Source organism: Lucilia cuprina, chromosome 3 (genome assembly GCF_022045245.1).
Source record: "Lucilia cuprina isolate Lc7/37 chromosome 3, ASM2204524v1, whole genome shotgun sequence".
NCBI lineage: Eukaryota > Metazoa > Arthropoda > Insecta > Diptera > Calliphoridae > Lucilia > Lucilia cuprina.
The window spans coordinates 30,999,160-31,005,194 of record NC_060951.1 but is presented as its reverse complement, the minus strand read 5'-3'; positions in this window follow the sequence as shown (position 1 = coordinate 31,005,194).

The following is a 6,035-nucleotide window of genomic DNA, read 5'->3' as shown; positions in this document are numbered from 1 at the left end:
TGAACTAGAACTGAACTAGAACTGAACTAGAACTGAACTAGAACTGAACTAGAACTGAACTAGAACTGAACTAGAACTGAACTAGAACTGAACTAGAACTGGACTAGATCTGAACTAGAACTACAACTGAACTAGATCTGAACTGGAACAAATACTAGAATAAAGAAAGAATTATTCTTAAAAACAGGTACATACCGTCAAGTTAAATCCATATTAATATCCTTAAAACTCACATGGAATTCTGAAAAAAAAAATATTTATTTACTTTTGAGGCTCTCATTAATGATGGATAAATGAAGTATATATAAAATGGTTTTCTTTTTTTTGTTCTCACGCTATTTAATTAACAATTTTTCAATCAATCTATAAAATTAACGTAATTTGTATTAAAAAAAGTAAATAAATACCACATCAAATACGTACATTCACTCAAACAAACCTCGGGTATAAAAAAAAAAACTTTAATTGAAAATACAATAAATTGTTAGTCATCTGTAGAGTTTTAAAACGTTTTGTTGCTGTTCCTCTATCATATGTATTTTACATTGACAAGCCAAAGTCAACATTTATAGTATATTCTTCATGAATGGTTTTGACTGCAAAATCATGCTCATCAGCATCCACATCATCATCATCATTATCATCATGATAGTCATCGTCATCAGATGTTAACAAACGTTTGATGGTTTAAAGCATTCAATTACTTTCAATTTGTTGTTACGTGGTCTAAATGACACAACAGTATCATTCTGAACTTGAACCACTAATCAACAACTACAACAACAACGAGAAGCATCAACATCCATCTACAGCAACGAGACATAAAATGTAGAATTTATTGACAACAACAAATGCAACAATATAAAAGTAAAAAAAATGGAAAATTTTTATACAGAATAAAAAGAATGAATGAATGAATGAATGTTATGTCAAATATGGAAGGACATTTATTTAGAGGAATTCAGACTGCCAACTCAACCAAAAGAATTAATTTATTTGCTTTAGCTAAACGGCACAGTGTGTCAGTTAATACTTCATACAATTTTGAAATTTATAAATCTGAAAATCAAAATGTTAAAATTTTCTATTTTTTAAAGAAATTTTCTATAGAAAATAGTCATCTATAGATAATTTTCTAGGGTAGAGAGTTTCCAATATATAGTTTTTAAAGAAAACACTACTTTTCTTTAAAAACTATCTGCAGACAATCTTGAATCTTATAGATAATTTTCTTTATAAAGAATGTTTCTCCTGTAGACAATTTTCTGTGAAAAAGTGTCTTCTATTGTAAAATTTCCATTGAAAAGTGTCTTTTTTAGTAAATTTTAAACAGAAAAGTTTCTGTTCAAAGCTATTTTCTACAAAAAATTTTTTATTCAAAGGTGTCTTTTTTAGTAAATTTTAAACAGAGAAGTTTCTCTTCTAAACTGATTTCTACAGAAAATTTAATACAGAAAAGCGTCTTCTATAGACAAAAAAAATTTCTATAGAAAAGTATACAAAAACTACAGAAAAGTGTTATCTAGAGGAAAAGTCTCTTCTATAGAAAATTTTATGTAGAAAAGTGTTTTCTATAGAATACTTTCTATAGAAAAAAGTATATTTTATATAAATTTTCTGAAGAAAAGTGTTCCCTATAGAAAATTCTTTATAGGAATCAATTATCCTTAGAAAAGTGTTTCCCATAGGAAATTTTATATAAAAGAGTGTAACCTCTTAACAATTTCTATAAAGAAAAGTGTTTCCTTTAATTTTCTATAGAAAACAATATTCAATAGAAAATTTTCGAAAGAAAAGTGTCTCCTATAAACAGGTGTCTTCTGTTGTCAGTTTTCTATAAAAAAAATCATTCTCTATAAACAACTTTCTACAGGAAAGTGTCTTCTATAGAATATTTTTAAAGAGAATTTTCTACTGCAGACAGAAACGAGCTTATAGAAAATTTTTTCTATGATTAGTTTTCTTCAGGAAAATATCCTGTATAAATGTTATTCTTTGTCAGAACCTTTACTTATCACATTTTAAATTCCACTCTTTCTCTTCCTTTCTCTAACATTTGACATTAGACTGAATGTAATGAGAAAGTATTATTGTTGCAAAATGAATTGACTAAATGGAGGTCAAGCAAGCAAATGGAACATTTGTGGTAGGTGGTGGATGCATCAAACAGAAATGAAGATTGTAAAGAAAATAAAAATACATACATATATAGTAAATGAATGTTGTGACGTTTGAGAGTATATTACTTTGAAATTTAATACAACCATTATGTTCTTAATACCATGTTCACTTTTCTTTTTTACATTTCATATATTTTTTTTTGGCTATATTCAGCTTGTGGTTAAAAAGGTGAACCATCACCAGGAACAACAAGAGTAGAGGCAGCAGCTGTAACAGAACTAAAACATTCGAATGTAGAGAATTGAAACAAAAAAAGGACATCATCACCATCATCATTTATTTGAAAACCGCACCTTAACTTATACATTCTTCATAGAACATGTTCCCAGTCATGTCCACAGCCTGCCTGCTTGCCTGCCTGTCCAGTAGCCAATATTACCACATCATTATTTTATTTTAATATATATAAAAAGCAAAACATTTATCTCTACTCTACTTACATAAATATAGTGTGTTAATACATCAGAACGAGTATTAAATACATGCAGAGAAATGGGGGAGTAATAATATTAATGTTCTTGGAATATATGTACATATATACTTACAGTCCAACACATTTCTTGGGTAAACCGATATGTATTTACATACCCAGCAAAAAATCGGAAATTTCTTGTAATGGTCAGTAGTTATTTCATACATTACTTGGTAAAGAGGGTTTATTATCATACACATTATTTCATTTCGACGGGACAGACCCGAACTGACCACTTAACCTACCAATTGTAGTGACCCCTAGCCACCAGACTACCCAGGTGACCAAACATTTTAACATGGGTTTGTCCTACGAGGAAGTCAATCTTCACTCTACACCCTACACAGAGACAGTCAAAAAAAAGTCTAAGATAGTCAAAGGATGGTAATCTCTAAATGGGTTCTTGATAGTCAGTCACATTACTAGCTATTTATCTGGCGCTACTTTTTTTGCTATACAACTAGGACAAGGACATGTTCTAGGATCCGCTCTCGCTTACAAAGGGGACACTAAAGTGACGACTATCTTCACTCTCTATTACAAAGAGTTTATATGTGACGAAAGACCAAAAACATGCGAATTGAAGTCAGCCGGGTGGTAAGATATTTATGGAACTAAAATTTAAAAATTTCAAGTATCTACTCTTCAGAATACAATGGGACAATAATGTGACGATTGACCCGAAAGATATAAATTTGATTCAACCGTATTGTGGCATATTAGTAGAAAGTAATAATAATTTCTTCAAAAGATGGGTAAAACAACTACTTTCGGAAGTACAACAAAAAGAACAACTTTTAAAAGTATAATCTCTAGGTTACTTGAGAACAGTAAAGAAACCAATGTCTCCGCTCTCGCTTATAAAGGGGACACTAAAGTGACTACTGTCTTTATTCTCTATTACAAAGAGTTTATTTGTGACGAAAGACCCAAAACATACGAATTGGAGTCAGCCAGGTGGTAAGATATTAATGAAATTAAAATTTAAAAATTTCAAGTGCCTACTCTCTAGAATACTATGGGACAATAATGTGACAATTGACCCGAAAGATATAAATTTGAGTCAACCAGAAGGTGGCATATAAGTAGAAAGTAATAATTATTGCTTCAAAAGATGGGTAAAACAACTACTTTCGGAAGTTCAATAAAATGAAAACAACTTTTTAGTGTCTAATCTCTAGATTACTTGGAGACAGTAAAGAGACGATTGCATCCGCTCTCGCTTACAAAGGGGACACTAAAGTGACTACTGTCTTCATTCTCTATTACAAAGAGTTTATTTGTGACGAAAGACCAAAAACATACGAATTGGAGTCAGCCGGGTGGTAAGATATTTATGGAAACAAAAATTTAAAAATTTCAAGTGTCTACTCTTTAGAATACTATAAATTTAAGTCAAGCTGATGGTGGCATAATAGATGGGTAAAATAACTACTTTCGGAAGTACAACAAAAAGAACAACTTTTAAGAGTATAATCTCTAGGTTATTTGAGGACAGTAAAAAAACGAATGTCTCCGCTACCGCTTACAAACAGGTCAATAAAGTGACGACTGTCTTTATTCTCGATTACAAATGGTACTAATGACCTAAAACATACGAATTACAATCATCCAGATGGTTAACTATTAGTGGAAATTACTGTCTGTTTCGTATGCATTGACCCTTTGTATTTGTAACTAATTATTTCGCAAACTTTTTGTAATCAAATTGGTAACCATTTATTCATTTCTTTAACTCTAACACGTTTGCAGGTCACCGTAATCCCAAGATTTTGTTGAAATTTTCTTCGATTCAGATTGTTATTTTAAGTTATTTCCAAAGAAAAAGTCACTACATGCTCAAAAAGTTAATATTTTGCGATATCCTTCGAAAACACTTTTTCATATCCATTAAAAGTCCAGCGGTTTTAATTTGTGCGTAAAAGGGTTAAGGTATATACATATTTTAGAACCTCGTCGAACAAAAATAATTTGTTATTCACCTCAAGTTAATTAGTTTCACATAATTCCATTATTACTTTCTAGCTTAGTAGGTAATGAAAGTTTTTGCTGGGTACATTTATGTATGTATGTTTGTCTAGGTTTGTGTATTGTATATGACATTAAACATGTGTACGTTTAAATAGCTAAAACTGTATAAATACTCCCCAAACTGTGAAACCAAAAATATTGGTTAAATTTTGTTTTTGACATTTCCAAGTTAAATTATCTTTGCTATAATTCTGGGTCTTGACCAATGGAACAAAGCAGTACTCTTTTATATATCTATTGTTCTAAATTTATTACAATTTTATAAAATTATGCAACTGTAAAGGTACGAATGAATCAAACAGAATTGCAGGACTGTATACATTCCTATAGCGGGCTAGGACCAAAAATATTGGTTCAGAATCACTTTCTGAGTCGTCCGTCTGTCTGTATGTCCACGTACAGATCGCAATTTTTCAAGATAATTTAATGAAATTTGGCGCATATTTTTATTTTTATCCAAGGACTATCCGACTGTCCGTCTGTCTGTTGAAATCACAATAGGGGCCACACGATAGGAGCTTCAATAATTCTGTTAGATATGCTTTCGGGAAGATCGCTATTTAAAATCAGCAAAATCGATCCATAAATAATGGAGATATGAACAAAAATCAGAGACAACCTCTGAAAATTTCATCATAAACTGAGATTTTTTATTCATGCTCAAACAGAAATTGCAAAAAAACAAAAACAAAATACATAATCATACGGTAATTTTTTTATTGTATTCTGTTTATAAAAACAAGGCAGAGCGACAGCAACAGCGAGAGTAGCAGAGCGAGAGCAGCACTAGTGTGTTGTTATTGGCTACAAACATGAAATTAAGTATGTGGAACATGGCTTAAGTTAGAAGCCATAAAAGGGAACTTTTTGGTAATTTTTTGTTCAAATAGATGATTTTTTTTAATTAATTTAATTTAATTGATTAATATAGAAAGTTATAACGAACTTTATGGTACTTTTTCGTTTTTCAAAAGGTACTTTTTGAATTTTCTATAATATTGAACCTAGAAATATGAAATTAAGTATGTAATGTCTGAATTAGGTAGGCATCCACAAAAATGAACTTTTTGGTACTTTTTCGTTGTTTTTGAACCTAGGAACATGAAATTAAGTAAGTAAGTAGATTCGGAATTAAATGAGAACCCGAAAAATGAAACTTTTTAGTGCTTTTTCGTAGTACTTTTTGAGTTTTTTATAATAATGAACTTAGAAACATGAAATTAAGTATGTAGAGTCCGGATTAGACGAGAACACGTCAAAAGCGATTTTTTTGGTACTTTTTTGTTCTATAAAAGGTAATTTTTGAATTTTCTATAATATTGACGAATGATTGATTTTATATAATATAGAA